The sequence below is a fragment of the Orbicella faveolata genome, unplaced genomic scaffold, assembly GCF_042242905.1.
Source record: "Orbicella faveolata isolate gen_17 unplaced genomic scaffold, um_ofav_v1 contig_35, whole genome shotgun sequence".
In the NCBI taxonomy this organism is placed as follows: Eukaryota; Metazoa; Cnidaria; class Anthozoa; order Scleractinia; family Merulinidae; genus Orbicella; species Orbicella faveolata.
In genome coordinates this window covers 6,222,501-6,240,000 of record NW_028301564.1, presented here as the reverse complement: position 1 = coordinate 6,240,000, position 17,500 = coordinate 6,222,501, and the positions used below count along the sequence as shown (strand labels likewise).

Here is a 17,500-nt window from a genome sequence, read left to right as displayed (position 1 = left end):
CTGCAATTGTCTATACATCGGTGAGACTGGAAGGCGACTACGGGGACGTTTCAGCGAGCACCTCCGCAGCATTCGAAACCGATCGCGTGGGTTTCCCGTAGCTGAACATTTCAATTCCGCCTCCCACTCTCTGGATGACATCATGGTCTGTAGCTTGAAACAGTGCTCTGGTAGTAGCATCAGCCGCAAGCAGATTGAAATGAAATTAATCTTCAAGCTGGGCACCCTTCGACTGAACGTACTGAGCATTAACTTCAATTTCTTGTGACTGTGATTCTAGCGCGTATTACACATACGCACGCTAAAACAATGGTTTTCATATGCGGCAGCACGCCTTTGTCTACTTTGTACTTCCTACACGCGCGCTGTCCGTGCGTGCGTACGCGTACAGTTTTTTGTATGGCGTCGCTCAATCATTCCACTCATTCGTGCCCTCACGGGTGGAGGGCACGAGATTTTTAATCTCACAAACTTTGTCTCAAGTTGAAGCGGCTTGCTGTAGCCAGCAAAAGCAGCAACAGAGAAAAAGGTTACGGTGGAGTTTTCTTACCTCTGTACGAGTGTGGTAAGTTAATTACGTACAGCGATGAGCGAAGATCGATTGACCAGCAGTCGTGTGAGACAAAGTTTCTAAGATCAAAAATCTCGTGCCCTCCACCCGTGAGGTGATAATTGACCACGTTCCCAGTCTCGGCCGAGTGGTGACGACAGCAAACTGATCAACTTAGCGTCGTCAAGCATCAATTTCCGCTATTTTGGCCGTCATATTGCAAGTTTTTGGCCAGCTAACACGGTTAAAACTGAATGCGTGATTCATTGGATTGCAGAGAGAGAAACTACAGGCCTTACTTTGTGAGTTCAGCAAGAAATATTGTGAGTAAATGCTCTTTTTGTGTGCAAATTTGACTCGCTTCCGAAGAGTGTTTTGTCGTCAAACTGGCCGAAGTTTTCTACTTTGTCTCTTATTATAACACCGTAGGATAAATAAATCAAAATTCTCTCAAACTTCGTTTAAACTCTCCAGGATAAGAAAAAATGACACCATTGAATGTTCAAGAGTCTTTATTCGGTAAATTACCCATACATTGAACGAATTTAATGTTAACTCCTGATCTCCATACAAACTCTTATATTTCAGCCACAGTTCACCATACAAACTCTTATATTACGCTTGGGCTACCTGTGATTCCACCTAATGAAGAAGGGCTAAGCCCGAACCGTTTAGATTACCAGCGAATGTTTGACACTTTTAAGACCCTTTTGAACCTTGTATGTTAGAAAAGGTAACGATGCAAAGAACCCAGCAATTCTCAGCTTTTTCTTTGTTACCAAAAGAACCCAGCGTTAAATGCAGTGCATGTGTAGTAAGTTGAAAAAGTGCGATTGAATGCGAAATAGCATCCTCGGAAGTACGCCCATTTCTCGAGAACCACTCATTAGAATTTCACGAAATTTGGCACGAAAATACTTTAGGAAAGAAGTAACTGGAGTATTGAAAAAAGTTGCAACTTTAACAAAGGAAATTCTAGATATTCCAATGAACATTCAACAAGGGATAATTAAAGATCTCTCTGTTAAATTATTATTAAAATAGTGTTAACTTGTGAACGTGGTTACAAGCTTATTCATGTTGCCATGGTAACGGCACATTGGTCAGCTTAACTATCAGAAAACTGAAGTTTGTGTAGTTTTGGCGACCAAAGAGAGGATCAAGGGTTTTAGAGAAAAAGTTGAATGAAACACAGGTATCAAAACCTGTGTTCAGCCACCTTAACTCGCATCAATTTTGCTGTACGCATTTCTACTAGGGTCGTGCGCGTTTTCTGGCTCTAGTACGGCTCTCATACGGGACCTTCTTTCTTATTGTTTTCCAAGGAAATTGCGCGCGGGGCCTTACGGGTCATATGTTTAACATGCTTGTTTTATCCCAAGAGGGCACGGCAACGAATGCTGCAATCCGATTGGTTCTTAGCTCGGTCCGGATTTTCCCATCTCTGACCACGGTCATGGTAACTACAGGAAACGGAGCGGTGAAATTGTCGTGTTGGTCAATTTTCCTGAGTGAACCGGCGGTAATCGTCAACCTTTGCCCTTTTTACACTTCCATCGATGATTAATCAACGCGAGTTTATCTCTATTCACTTTTAAGTGGCAAGGAGAGTCACTAAATTCAATTGAATGTTTTGAAGGTGTAAGAGTTTGGTTGGTTGTTTGTAGCTCGGCGTTGTAATGGCGCGTAATCCTGCATTTCTCTCGCCTTACAATTCTAAGCAAAAAAAAAGGCAGTTGCAGTCGAGTTTACCTCTTTGATCGTTGCTGTATTTAAGAGAATTGTTGTGGAATACACGTGACAAATTTCCTCGCTTTCTGCTTCTCAATTTACGGTAGAAAAGTCTGATTTCGGTTAATTCGCAACGACTGATAGAAATTGTTTTTGTAGTACAACTTCAAACTTTGCACGAAATTTCACACCGTAAAATCAATTTTGGAGAACTGGTGAACTAGATGCAACTAACATAAAAAAGTTTGAAATAAATCTGTTCTTTAATACATCTTTCTTTATCTAGTATCTGAGTTACTCGCCCGTTCGTTCGTTAGATTTTTTACGATGGTTTGTAGACGGCACGTAAGCCAAGTTGCGTAAACAAACCTACTTGTAAGCCAATTTACCCCAGGAAAAAATAAATATGCTATTTGCCGGCTTAGGGTCGGTCCGTTAAGTGAAAAACTGTGACCTCGGGCTTGAAAATGCTGCCCTCGGCCTCGGGCAACATTTTCAAGACCTCGGTCAGAATTTTTCACTATACGGACCTCCCAGCCGGCAAATAACATATTTATTTTCACAAGTGAGAAGATCACCATTGCTATGGTTACATAATCCCTTAAAAAGTACTTAGATGTGTTGCTGTATGGTCGAAACATCATGTGTTCATCCTCGGAAATCTTCGGTTATCTTCGGAAGTCTTTGGAAATTTTCGGAAAATGTTCGGAAACGTTTGTCGGGCCTTCGGGCGACTTTTGGAGAATCTCCGGAAATCTTCGGAAAGCGTTCGGAAATCTTTGGAAAATCGCCCAAAAAAGTCGTCATTAGTATGTTTATATAATAAACAAAATAATACATGGCTGCTTGTAGATATGGAATTTCTCTTCTCGTGGTCAACTTTATATCTAACTCGTGAAGTATCAAGTTGAACACTCGAAGAGAAATTCCATATCTACGCGCACCCATGTATTATCCTCTATGTTGTCTGTATAAAGCGTAGACGAAGTGTTATTTTCATTTTGATTTTGGAAAGTGTGAAACAATTTGTTTCTGTGGTGTTTAGAGTTTTAACCGGTAATCTTTCTCATTTAAGGTATCATGGTATTGAGGTGGTCCGATAGTGTTTGGAAATCGTGCTTTTACGCGAGCGCTCCCACCAATCTATACATTTCCTAAAAGCTAAATTACCGTTTTCTGATTGGCTACGCTACTCACTATTTATTCTGTGATAGATAGTAGCGTAGCAGAGTGCCCTTGGTAACAAAATGACGGCCACTTTTTTGCGTTTTCGAGCTGTCTGTGAAGAGGATTTCGATAAAGTTTTGAATGACTAGTAGATTTATACTAAAACAATTAGATTATTTGCTCTCGATTTCTATGCGTGATAGTTGACGAGGGCGCAGCCCGAGTCAACTATCACGCGATAGAAATCTCGAGGTCATAATCTAATTGTTTATTAGTGTAAATCTGCTAGCGTTCTATCAGGAACACTGCTCTCTGATTGGCTACGCTACTCACTATCTATTCTTTGATAGATAGTGAGTAGCGTAGCAGTGTGCGCTTGTTAACAAAATGACGGCCGTTTCTTCACATTTTTGAAGTGTCTGTGAAGAAAAACTAGATAGAGTTTTGCAAGACTAGTAGATTTATACTAAAACAATTAAATTATTCGCTCTCGATTTCTATGCGTGATAGTTGACGAGGGCGACAGAAATTTCGAGCTCTTAATCTAATTGTTAGTTTAAAAGAATACAATCATCGACAATGATATGTTTGAAATTTTCAAAAAAGTTCATGTCACAGTGAGATTGAAAGAAATAACCAGGAACACTGTTTTGCTTGAACTGGTTCGCTTTCTCGCATGAATTATTTGAGCGGCGTGATTAACTGATCGCAAATGTTTACTCACACATTACCCTAAAACCCAGATGTGATTTGGGTTTTTTTGTACACCCTCCGAAAGGTTGTTGTTTTCAATGCGGTTGTTTCGTCCGACACCGTTTTTCGAAGAAGGTATCCTAGAACATAGCTGCCGATTTTCAGCTAATTCCGTCGGAAGACGCGCGTAAACGAACCAAAATTGCTCATACTTATATGCAGTTTTATTTTATCGAAAAAAGACGAAAAACCTTATTACGAGATAGGTATGAGTAGGTGTTAAAAATCCCGTCATGTTGCAAGATTTGATGACGCATTTACAGACTATGGGTCAGGCTACAACAGCAATGGCTTATGACAACTTGAAAAACACGTCTACAATAGCTTGTTCTTCGTTCTTCGTCGTCTTCGTCGGGACCGGTTTCGTTAAACTCCTTTAACCATTCTTCTTGGTTAAAATGCGACCCACGGTCGCTCAATGCCAACGTTCTTGTGCGTTCGACGCTGAACGGGTTGATCTCCACAAATTTTCGTCTTTTCAGGTTCAAGGAAGAAGAAAATGGGCGTTTTTGTTCTGACATTACAAAAAAAAAAAAAAACAGCAACGAAAGTTAACTTGCGTTGAAACGGAGTTGAACCAGACCGAGAACAGTTTGCGTGCACGTCTACTTTGTTCAAATGAAATATCACACCGCAATAGGCCATTTGCGAATTACCTCCAGCCTCTTTCTCAAAGCGAGTCTTGGTGCCCATTCTTTCATACGAAAATGAGATTTCATTCACATGCAAATTAAACTCATTTTCATATGAATGGTTGTGCACCAGGCCTCGCTTTGATAGAGAGGCTTAAGGCAACTCGGATGTTGGCTATTCGCATTACACTTGACAACTGGTGATGAATCTTTAAAATAGGTGGTGTCAAAAACTTGTGAACGCGCAGTAAGGGGTAATGGAATTCAAAAATTATTTTTTCTCTTTATCTTGAAACGTAAAAAGCTTTTTTCCCATTCTTTTGCTAAAAAACAACATCATCTCAGTTTTCTCAGTTCGAGCGGCAAAGAACAGTTTTCGTTAAATTCACCTACCATGATACCTTAAATTAAAAACAGAGGATTTTATAAAGGTGGCTTAGGAAGATGACGTTTATTTGAATACATAGATTATTTTTTGCACCACGAAACTTAATATGTTTTGCTGTAGAGGATCGCTCTTAAAGACTTGTTATTTTGTTGACTTTGGCTTTTCACTCCAATATTCACTCGATGGCCATAACCTGGATCGAAGGCTTCGTTTTCCACATCCGTCGAGGCATGTTCCGTAGAGGTCTGTGCAGTCCCCACATTTAGAAAAATCAGTGCACTGAGAATTACATTGTTGATAATTCGTGAAACACTCGTCATCACATACACTTTGTGTTGAAGATATGTGAAGAGTTGCCGCTAAACAAATGATGACCAGTAGAGAGAACGCATTCTTCATCTGAAATGAAGAACATATCCTCATTAACAAGGGCAAAAAATCCTTTGCTGCTAATGGCCTCTCTCTTCCCTCTAATCAATTTTGGTTTAGTTTTGTTTTTAAAATTTCCAATAGGCCACCGTTAATCCGGTCACCAACGGACCACAAAATTCTGGTCGTATTAACGGGGTGGCAGTATTACAGGGGCTATTTAAATAAGAAAATGACTGACTGAGCTTTTTTTCAGGCCAGAATAAATTGGCCGTAATAAAATTAACGGGGTGGTCGTAAGGCGGTGTTCCACTGTATCAACATGTTAACATGTCTCCGAGGCTTTGAGGACAGACTTCTATATTTGGTGTTGTTTTCTTTGTATTCAAGTCTCTTTTGGGAATTGAGAAACAAAAGAAACTTGAAACCCGAAAGCCTCGGAGCTATGTTAGAATATTGTTACATCGAACGTAGCCTATTGACGTTGAAGGTCTGAGTAGTTCCCTCGACTCCGGTTCAAGCGGTCTTGGCCGAGGTAATTTTAAGTGGTATTAACACGTGTAACACTCGTACCAATGCGAGTTCATACCAGTATGACCACTACACGTGATGTTTACAAGAACGAACCTACGTCCAACGTGGGATGAAGTGACGCCATCTTGGCCTGGATGACGAAAACTGTACGTACGCTGCCCGTTCTAGTCTAACATAAAACTGGTTTCATACCGAAAACTGGTTTCATAGCTGTATGAAAGTTATACCGGTATCTTGTAAACAGCTCCTAACTTTGTCCACCCAGGACTTATGTTGTACAAAAGGTGGATAACGAGATCCAACGGATAACACGCTATGAACATCCGTGGTATCTATTGAAGAGTGATTTATCCGTTCGATAGCGTGGAACAGCTGGGGCAAGGTTTTTATATGAGAATAAACGAATTAGATGCTAGGGTAAACAATTAACCCTGCGTTAGACCAGCATCCGGCCCTTTAAGGGGCGTAGAATAACCCTCGTGTAATCGGAATCGCGAATACTTCCGTTTTCCGAGCAGCATTTTGAGCCGAATAGGCGATGCTGGAAGTTAAATAGGAAATTTACGCCGGAGCAGAATCATTAAGCCAAACCTAACCAAAAGAGACCGAAAGCAAAACGATGTTACGTTTCATATCATATAAATAAATTTTTGTTATATTAAAAATAAAGCAAAACGATAACTGTAGTCATGCTGGAAAAACTTAAGGCTGGTTTTCGTTAGCGACGGAGTCGTAGTCGGAATCGTAGTCGGAATCGTAGTCGGAGTCGGAGTCGTAAGAGAGCTTACGACCTAGTGAAAATCGAAAATCGGAGTCATAAGCAGAGTCATAAGCTTGACGGAATCGGAGTCGGAAGAATCAGAACGTTTCCATTTCTTCCGTTTCCGTTTACGACTCCGTCGCTTATGATCCAGTGAAAACTAGATTGTCGGAGTCGGAAGCATAAGCAGAAGAACCAACCAATCATAAGGCCCTGAATCGACCATTGTGATTGGTTTATTCTTCCGCTTCTGCTTGCGACTCCGACAATGCAATTTTCACTAGAGCGTAAGCGACGGAGTAATAAGGGGAACCTGTGTTCCGCTTCTGACTCCGTCGATTTGATTTTCACTAGATCGTATCGCTCTATGCTTCTGATTACGACTCCGACTACGACTCCGTCGCTAGTGAAAACCAGCCTTTAAAGAGCAAATTACAAACGTGTAACGAGCCGTTGAAGCTGAACCTAAAACGAGATGCTGCGGACAATCGTGAATTTCACAAAATTCACTTCTCAATTTGTCAGTTGTACTTGATTTCACTAGTGCTAGTTTACTGGACACGATACGCTTCAACTAGAATACTTTCGCGCGTAAATAATGAGAACAAGCCTGGTGAATCTGCTTACTGGATCGCTGGTAGAGTTATAATATATGAACGCAAGGATTTCTTGGCTTTCGAAGAGGCCGTATTTGTCAATTTGAAGCGTTTGGAGTCGTCGGCGTTTGAAATCAAGCAGAGACTTAAATTGTTCCGGACATTTTTGGCAACTTACTTTACATTGCCATGCGCTTATTTTCTGATAGGGAGTTTACGCAACCACGAGGGCGATATTTTAGGTTGTGTCTATTGGCGTTAGAACTATCCTCAGCTTAACGTCATATCATTCTGTTTATTAAAGGTTTTCTTGCGGGAACGGGGTGGGGGGGGGGGGGGGGCGGGGATAACGTTGTCCTGGTCATCGCGGTTTGCGTAAACAGCCTTACATCTGCCGTTATGAGTTAGTTATGGCTAGGAAACGACTCTAAAGGGTTGGAAGTGGTACCGCCTTATGCGGCTACTGATGTACGAATCTTTCTGTAAGAATATTGAAGCTGAAAATACCCAAAATTAAGAATAACGCTGAGAAAATATCCTAGGCTGAGGTTAAAAAAAGAGTTTCCTTTTTTTTTTCAGCCTCGGTGTTAAAAATGTTTAGTTACAATATTTCTTTTTTTGCCTATATTTTATTTATTTACATGTTTGTTTTTTAATTCAGTTTATCGAAGCAGCACAGTTGAGAGATCATTTATGAACATGTCTAATAATTTTTCAGCCTGGGTGTGACAATAATATAAACAGTCCGAAGCCAGAGGGTACGTCCGACTTAGTTTTTTTTTTCCCTTTTCCGTTATTTTATTTATATTATTTACATGGTTGTTTACTCATTTACTTTAGTTTATCTTTAAGTAATATCTTCTGTTAAATATTAGAATACGCGTGTGTACTCCTTTTTCGTTCACAAGCCTCTACATTTTTTTAAATCCATTTTTAATCTATATGTTGTTCTGTGGTAATAAGGAAACTTTTAAAAAACTTGAAGAGTGTTATGAAGATGCAGCTCTCTGCACAAATAACGGAAAGCTGCGAAGTGATGTATTGGGGCATTTTCGAAGTATCCGTGATAAAGTACAAAACTCTATTTCTTTTGATTTGCTGATATCGTAACTGAGAGTTAAACAGCTTTAGGCTGTCACTGATTCCTGTAAGTAAGCAAGCCACGGCAGTCAATGGTAGAAAAAAAGCATATATATATGAAAGTGTTCGGCTACTATAAGCTGCAATATAATGCTTTTGACCTGCGTAACCCGGCCGCATTGCTGATCAGTTCGGAAAACGCACCCATCTTTCGTTGCTCACTATGCATTTAAAGGGACGATAAATTAAATGTAATTCGTTAAATGAATAAACAGTTTGAGGTAAACAGGATGATCTTCAGTTGAACAGAAAAACATTCTAATTTTAATAAAAGATATCACCTGCGAAGGTAATGAAAGACTCATTCAATAACAACTTCGGATCAAACAGCATGATTTTCTAATTTACGTAAACAAATTGTGAGAGTTCCCTTTTACATAACGCTTTATCGAGTTTCATTTGCTATAAATGTGGTAAAAAGGCGGAGGGATGATGCTAGAGCAAAGCTAACTGTGAAAATGGAACGACACGAGTAACTAAACAGGCCGATGTGATCGACCTGTTTAGTTTTTTTTATCACCAAATCAAAAGTAAAAGAGTTTTGTATTTAATCACGAATACTTCGAAAATGCCCAATAGATCTTGGAAATCTTTCAATCATCATTCAATAAATGGGTCCCAAATGAATGAAACCTACGATACAGGCACTGTTGAGGGGAGGGAAAGAGTTCGGCTCTGTTGAGTGCAGCTTCTGTCGGGCATAATCAACAGTAAGCCTGTAGTTTGGCCTGTTTTTTTATCGACGTTTCCCCACGTCCGCGGACTTCGACAGACCAAAGGCTCAACTTTGTGAATTTTCTGCTCGCGTGTTCCAGACCGTTGATTTGAATTAATTTGAATCTTATGTTTTATTACTATTGAAAAAATCTGTCGATTTCCTTTGTGGTTAAACAAAATGTGAGTCAACTGCGGTTTTCCATGTAGAATTGCAGCTTTCCAAAACAAACTAATAAACTATAACTAATACCAATTTCTGAGAAGTAAGGTTGAAACCATTTTCATGTTCACAAAGTAAAGCATTTAAATTGCGATCAAACATAAACGCGGTGGAAGAACTTAGAGCGTGCAAAACGGTTAATGAAGCCTCCGGCACAAGCTTCGTTGTCATAACCTTTTAATGATAACATAAATTTAGAGATCAAGGCAGATATTTCTTGCTTCACTCTATGTACTTGTTAACAAAACGGCCGACGCCCTCTTAAAGTAAATATCATGGAGTCTTAAAACGCGAATGACCAAAAAGAAAATTCGAGTAATGATTTGTGAATGCAGACACTTCACAAAACTAAGAGGATTTATGTAATAAATCTCTTGGATAAATGCTGTATTGTATTTATTATATAGAAAACAAAGTCGACCTTGACAAACGAAGTGATAAAGAAAAAGAAAAGCCTAAACAATGAAGACACTTTACATCTTCCCGGAGGCGAAAAGATACGTTGGGCTAAGAGTACAGAACATAAAACCTGGTTACTTGAGCTTTTCATTGTAATCTAAACAATTGTGGAACTAATACCCATGTTTTTTCAAATGGGCGAAAAGTGGTGGTGTGAAAATGCTTGAGCTAATTTGAAGGGAGACTTGTGATTTTCGGCATCGCTTTAGAGTAGAAAAATGAGAAAAAACACGGAATAAATGAACCTTCTGCCGGCTTTTGAAAATAGTAAATTGCAAGGAAAAGTGTAAGTTCTGTCATTTGCATAAACTTGATTGCGTAATCAATAAAAACGCAATAGCCGGAGGCTCTGGTAAAACCAGAGACTTCACGTCAACATTTCAAAACAAGAATGGAACACTTCGCGAAAGAGCCAAAGAAGATGTAATTTGTGATTAGGAAGATTTAAAAAACACGATCAAACAGATCTTTGCTTAAACTGAGGCCTAACTAATCTGCAACCGGATTAAAAAGGCGTGTTAAATTATGTTTGTTTCAGCTTTTAGGGAAAGGTGGTAGGTATATATGCTTTGGGAATTATCCATAGACAAGTCATATTTTTGACTGACGGTCAAGTAAACATCCTTATTTTTGAGATTTTTGCTCTACCTTTACTTACCTTAAAAGATTTGTAATATTGCTGGAGTTCTAGCGCCTGTTAGAAGGAAAAACACGAAACTGTCAGTGCAATACAAAGCGATAAATAATCCGTAGAACAGAAACTGAAGGCGAGGTGCTTACAATAGGAGTTGTGCTGTCACGCTTCACTGGTTTTGCGGCGTCTCCAGTCCTGTGTCTGCAAGTTTTATAGAGAATTTTTTATTAAGAGTGGGTTTATAATTGCTCTTTTGAACAAAGGCGCTGAGAAATAATTAATAGGAAAATGACACTCTCCATTCAACAGGCGACTTTTACATACGAAAATGACGGAAATAAAACTGCTTGCGCGCGGATAAGAAACGAACTTAATAGATTTAATAATCACAGAATCCGGTTATCACCACGGAAAATGACATCAGAAGAATGTCGCTTAGAAAGCACACTTCAGCCCAGTCAAATAAACTTTTATGAGAGTTCGCATTTCTTTATTCAAAGATTTGCTATAATTTAATAGAGTTGACACATTTGCGTGATTCATATCTTTTGCGGTAAACGAAATGCTAAATGGTGTGCTGAGCTCTTAGAGATGTCATGCGCGCAGTGGAAGCTCTCGACATAAGTATCGGAAGCGCTGCCGGTCACCTAACGAGCAAGTGGAGTTACAGCGCTTTTTTAAATAGGAAATACAATATATTTCTTTCTTGTCAAGCCGATAAGTTCATACGGCCATGTAAAACTTTCGCTTTAATTTTTTATTGCAGTCTAACTTGTCGAAATAAGTAAATAGTTTAGTAAAGTAGACTTTTAAAGCCCATTAACTAGGTCCCATGTTGTAGTTTAGAGCGCACTTGCTCATGTGAAGTCAAAGTAAATTAACAATTTACTCGCAGCTTGAAAACTATTTATAGCTTACAAGGAAATTTTACAATTCTTTGTACTTGATTCTCGTAACGTTGGTTTAATTAACGCGGGGGAGAAGTTGAAATTGCACTTGGCTTCCTATAGAAATACCGAGCGTGACTAAATTATTGTCTGTTCGCTTTGTGTCTTCTTGTTTGTACAGTGTGAAAATTGTATCCTATAAATATGTTCATCTTTACATGTTCAATGACATAATCTTTCAAAGCATTTCACCATTATGTCGCGATATATTTACATTATATTTATTATTTCGATTGCTCATAAGCCTCAAGGTTGTGAAAGTGTTTGTTTCGAGATGTGAGCAGAATATCAGAATGGAAATGAAAAAGGAAGTTCTGTATTCAATAAAAAAGGAAAGTGGCAAGCTGCGATGCTTTTTTGAAGAGGAAAAGCAAAAACTTCGGCCTTCTTAAGGAATAAAGACCATGTTTCACCTGGTTTCACTCTGTCAAGGAATATTATGTAGGGTTAAGGGCTAACACGTAATCCTATGTTTATAAAAAATAAATGAACAAATTGGTAATGCACTTGACTGGTGTACATTGTAAAAAGGAAAATATGCAAATTTCTTCCCTTCCAGTTCGACTACCTTTGATTATTAAAACACAATGATAAGCGAGGATATGAATAGAAAATACTCTCTGGTTTCCATAAAATACACGCAACAGTTTCAATTTGAAAAGAACTTGCTCTGCCTTAGCTCTTTCTGAACCGTAGCCAGCTGATCAATCTTTGTTGGTTTCTTTCCGTGACGCTACCATATGAAGTATTTTTATTTGATTTCCGGGAGCGTTTTATCGAAAATTTAGTTTCCAGCGTTTTCCAGAGGAAAGTTGTTTACCAAACAATTGTCGCTTAACTGGCTATACCGAGCACGTACCGTGCAAATCTCAACTTGATGACTATATTTCTCGTGTTTAAATATTCAAGTTTAACATCTCAAAACCAAATCAACGGAATGACTGACGAAAAAAAAATTTGAATGATTTTTTTTTTAAGGAAACTTTGGTGAGCGTTTTCCACAAAAGAAAACGATTATCTTGTTTACATCGCAGTCAGCGTCTCTCGAATGAATGGTGAGGATTTTCCTAAAACAGTATAATTTATTTCCTTTTATTTGCAGAGTTCGTATTTTTTTTTTTTATTTTATCTGAGTCGCTATAAAATAACTTGCCGTTTTGCGACATCGACAGCTTTAATTACGCCAGTCACACTTTTCGGGTTTCTAATCTGAAGTATTACAAAAAATAATTTCGATTCCCTTTTGCGAGATAAAAAAGATCCATGACCAAAGAAAATTATCAGTATAATTTTCAATTTTGTGTGTTGTTTATGGAACTGTACTCTCACCAGACAAAAATTTAACTTAATCACACTGTTATCTAGAAAGGTATCTAAGAAGTACAATTTCAGAAACTAAATGTTAAATTAAAATTTATTTTATTTATGTTATCTATAGTAGCAAAGTAAAAATTAAGATAAGTGCTTTAAACGTGTTATCTCTCTCGCTTTGATCTAACATGCTTTCGCAGTCTCGCACGCTACAACCTTTTCATCTCGCCTTAAACATTTTTTTTGTATCTTAAAGCTCACATTTCTCATCGCGCGGCCGGGTGTTGATCCACTGTTGTTTTTCAGCTGAGGAAAAACGCCGATAAGGTAAAGCCTATGAATATTTGAAATTCGTAATGAGAAGCGTGCGGTTCGTGATTTTGTGGGGGACATGGGACGTAATTCGATTTTATCTCGGTGTGATCATGTTATATAATTATCTTTCATGAATCAACAATTCTATTTTATGATCCTTGTTTTATTTCACTTACCTTAAAAATGTTTATTCATCACGGTTACATTCAATACAAGTTGTGTTCTCACTGAATTTTAACAGGAAGTCAAGTTAAGTCAATTAAAAACTTCAACACAAAGAAGACATTTCGGCATTTCTAAAAACATCTCGTGACCAAATTTAGCGTTATTAAGTCGGTCTTAATGTGCTTTATGAGGAAATTAAGACTTGTCTCCTCGCCTTACTGACGCACAGAAAAACACGCACAGAGGGCGGTATAGGATAAAAAAAAGTTGCGCCACCTTCGATTTGAATTACTGCGTCACGTTTTCTTAGAGAAAACAGAAGTTCTTATGCCAGTTAGTTTATTACACACAAATGGTTTTCAATTTCCAACTGCAGTCAATTTCTCCGTTTCAAAACGGACGAAGGGTAGCATCCAACGCTGTTTTTGATACCCTCACATGCTGTTTTTGATCCAGCAAATCCGATTTACTAAAGAAAAGCAGATATCAAATTACTATTTTTTACAACGGTAAATAAATTTAACTAAACTTAAGAAAACAAAGCAGGCCTAATTCGGCCGTTTCTTCGTTATGTTATGTTAATTGCTTGATATTGATAAATTATTGTGGAATAAAAAGCCCACTCTTCAAAACCTTTCTCAGAGAAAGATCAAAAGCTTAAGAAAGAACACTCCACAACCATTTCAGTTCTAGGCAATTTATGGTCAGATAGTTTATATTAATTTGCTTCAAAGGATATCATGTCGGATGGCGAAGTACAAATCAGTTGTGATAAAAATGAAGAGGGCATGGACCTCCCTCCAAACCGTAGAGGTGCATACAAGATTTGAGTTCCTTAGACCTTCTTGGTGCCTCACTGACGGGGTTGTCACACTTTTGAATGGTAAATAACTCCTGACATCTAAGTATCGTTAACAAGCGACAGTGGCTTCACTATGTCGCATGTTTACTTTTCATCTTATTCTCGTATGTTCTTTGTCTAACTCTTGGAAATTTTAAATTGCTTGTAATAAGAACAAGAAACTTCCATATCAAATAAAAAATGACAAGGATTTTTGTAGAGTTAACATGATTTTTCCAATTAAGTATAACTTAATACGCATTTTTCAATTTTCGTTTTTGGTAATAGTTTTGTTTCTGCCATTGGTTTATCCCTTGAATAGACCGGTTTGGGTGTTTTTTTTTGTTTTTTTTTTAATTGTTAGCGAATGGTAATCATAGATCTAAAAACGCGTCGGTGTTTGTGTTTTTGACATACTGAGACCTAAATTCTCTCCTTTGGTTAAGTTCCACGATATCCACAAGAGCAGACGATATACTAGTGACTAGATCTCTATTATTTTTTTTTTTTCCAAACGTGGTCCGGCAAAAGTTCAGATTTGAGCTCTTAAGACGTTGCCTAAAAGGTCCTAAAATTAGGACCGATTTCAAAAGAAAGCAGATTTCAAAAAGAAAGACAAGAGTGGGGGCGGGGGAAGGGGGGAGGGAGAGTGGGGTGGCATTCTTTTGTTGTTGTTGTTGTTGTTGTTGTGTCAATGTTGTGGTTCTTTTTGACTGAAAACGGCGAAATCGCAAAACAGCTATTTGCGGTCGAATGGAATTAATTTCATTTTCCTGTCAACCTGTCTTTCTAGCCTAAGGCAACACGACATTTATACAAGCATTGAGAAGGAGTATAGATTTGTATTTTAAAATGTAAAATAAATTGATTACCTGTTTGCATGCTCATACAGAACATTATCTGTTCCGAGAAGCGAATAGCGTTCTGAGAGCATAACTCGAGGAAAACTCTGAGTTTCGAGGAACAGATAATGTCCAAGGACAAAAGAGCATATTTTCGTGCCAAATGGAGGCTATTGTGTTTATTATCCTTCAAATATTTTTCGCAAAACGCACAGTTTTGAAATTGGGGAATATCAGTTGGATATTACTCAGTTTTATTATTAGCTGGGGCATATTCAGTCACATGACGAGTTTCGACTAATCGCTCGCGAGCGAAAATATTTGACGGATTACAATAGATATCAATAGCTGTTTGTTAATATCCGGCACGATATGAAAACTGAGCAGAAAACTCAATTGCCACGTGGAGATCCAATGTTTAGTCCTCTGAGACTATCAACGAACTTGACGCCTTATTTTATACTACTGTTGTTACTCTTATTTAACAGCGCACAGGAGATAGCCAAGGCGGCGCGTCGCGCCGAGTCGGCTATAACCATCTCATGTCCAACAAATGCGAGTGGAATGATTGATTTATCAAAAACGCCCCCAAAATAAAGAAAACTAAAATCTAATAAAAATGGCTCGTATACCATGATGGCTTAGCCAATGAAAACTCTTGAATTGCATTATCCAATGATCCAGTTTTTAATAAACGGTAATAGTTTCCTTGCTATCCACTAAAGAGATGTATTTCCAAACACGAACATTCTCCTTTAAAACACATCGCTTGTAAGGGATTGCCCTCACCACTCTGTTTGTTAGTGTGGTCAGAATTCTCCTTTACTCACAGTTTCTAAATGAGCCATACCGCGTTTAGAGAGGAAGTCACTTCAGTCTTAGCTGGTTTTCACGTGGCTCCTCTATCCTGATCGAATTGGAATTTGGAGTATTGGTTTTTGTGGAGGGAGGAAAACTGCAGAACCCGGAGAAAAACCCTCAGAGCAAGGCGAGAACAACAACAAACTCAACCCACATATGGCACCGGGCCGGAATCGAACCCGGCCGACATTGGTGGGAGGCGAGCGCTCTCACCACTGCGCCATCCCCGTTCCCTCAAACTTTACAACAGAACAAACTTTATAACAGGACGAAATGTAAATTTTGATTGAATATAACGTCGCTTTTATTCCTGATCATGACAAATCTAAAAGAGAATAACATTTAGTTGAGTTTCATAAGGCAGTTTTGCCGCTTGCGGCATTACTAACGGATGTCAGTCACAAACACAAAAAGGATGCGAAGATGAAAGAGGAGATGTCCTCCTTTACATGGACAAATGATAAATTAAGGAAACTGAAAATTCCTCATTTCCCGTGGTTGCAGGTGCAGCACTTGTTTTCTTCCTTTCTTTGTAAGTATTCTACAATAATGACCATTTTATAGCGGTTGTTTGACTGTATTTTATTAAAAACAGGAATCGTTCAAAGCACGAAAGGGCCACAGGATATGAAATCTTGAGTTTAGATGCAGCTCACTCTCGTTGGAAGATATATGGGTTAGCGCGAGGGTTATTGCTCATGCAAGTTGCGTCTCGGTCCATAAACTCGTACAACACTGAACAAGCCCGGTCAATAAAGGATTTATTTTATGGAATAACGAGTCCAATTTTCCTGCACAGCGGGTGACGGGGTAATCGATTAATCGCGGGTTGATGGGTAATCCCGAACGAGCAAGACAGCCCCAAGTTTCCATTTCGGGTAGCTAATTACAGAGCTGGACTTGGTTCATCTTGCCTTTTTGCGGAACCAGCCATTTAATAAATAGTGTTCTCGATTGTAGCAACCATAAAACAGAGGTATACTGCAACAGCCTCGGCCTGAAGCAGCTGCATGTGGAAAAAAAAAAAAAAAAACATGATAGAGACTGCTACCATACTCATCCATCAAGATTGTTCAATGTCTTCCTGATCAGTCATTGAGGTTTTACTGTAGTCATGACCTAGTGAATGGGAGACTACCGATCGATATTTTGCCTTCTTCTAACATTGCTAGGGAGAAAAAAAATATAGTAGAATGTCCGTCTGTTTTTCCGTGTCATTGTTATCATTTACAACGAATTTACACTGATACAATAGTACCAACGAATAAAGTATTTTGAAGGGAAAGTGTCAACGCTAGTAAAGAAAACCTTCCTGTTACAATTGTTTCAACAGGATTGGGCTGTTTCCAAACACACTGCATGTGTACTTTGCGTGATTTTGGTTCAAAGGTAGCAAAGAATGTTTACTGCCATTCTGATGAATCCTCTTCTCGTCAGTATTATATGACTGAGAAAATTACTTCATTGTGATTGGTTAGGAGGAGGTAAATTTATCTTTAACTTTTAATTTGGACTGTAGTGCAAATTAAAATACAGGCGCGTTCTTAATTTTTTCAGGCACATAGTAA

At 38.6% G+C, this 17,500-nt stretch overlaps 2 long non-coding RNA genes across 3 annotated transcripts in view; one reads left to right on the top strand and one right to left on the bottom strand.

Moving 5' to 3' along the window:
- LOC110047684 (uncharacterized) overlaps positions 1-1,604 on the top strand; it is a 7,125-nt gene extending 5,521 nt beyond the window's left edge. For both annotated transcript variants that reach the window (XR_002296526.2, XR_016202051.1), the window contains one exon: positions 1-1,604. This exon is cut by the window's left edge. This is a non-coding gene — a long non-coding RNA (uncharacterized LOC110047684).
- A 3,661-nt stretch (positions 1,605-5,265) lies between these two features.
- On the bottom strand, positions 5,266-10,895 carry LOC110047528 (uncharacterized). Its single transcript, XR_002296507.2, has 3 exons — positions 10,797-10,895; positions 10,675-10,710; positions 5,266-5,620 (listed from the first exon to the last, which is right to left on the bottom strand). It is a non-coding gene; the product is annotated as an uncharacterized LOC110047528 (long non-coding RNA).
- Positions 10,896-17,500: the final 6,605 nt, after the last annotated feature.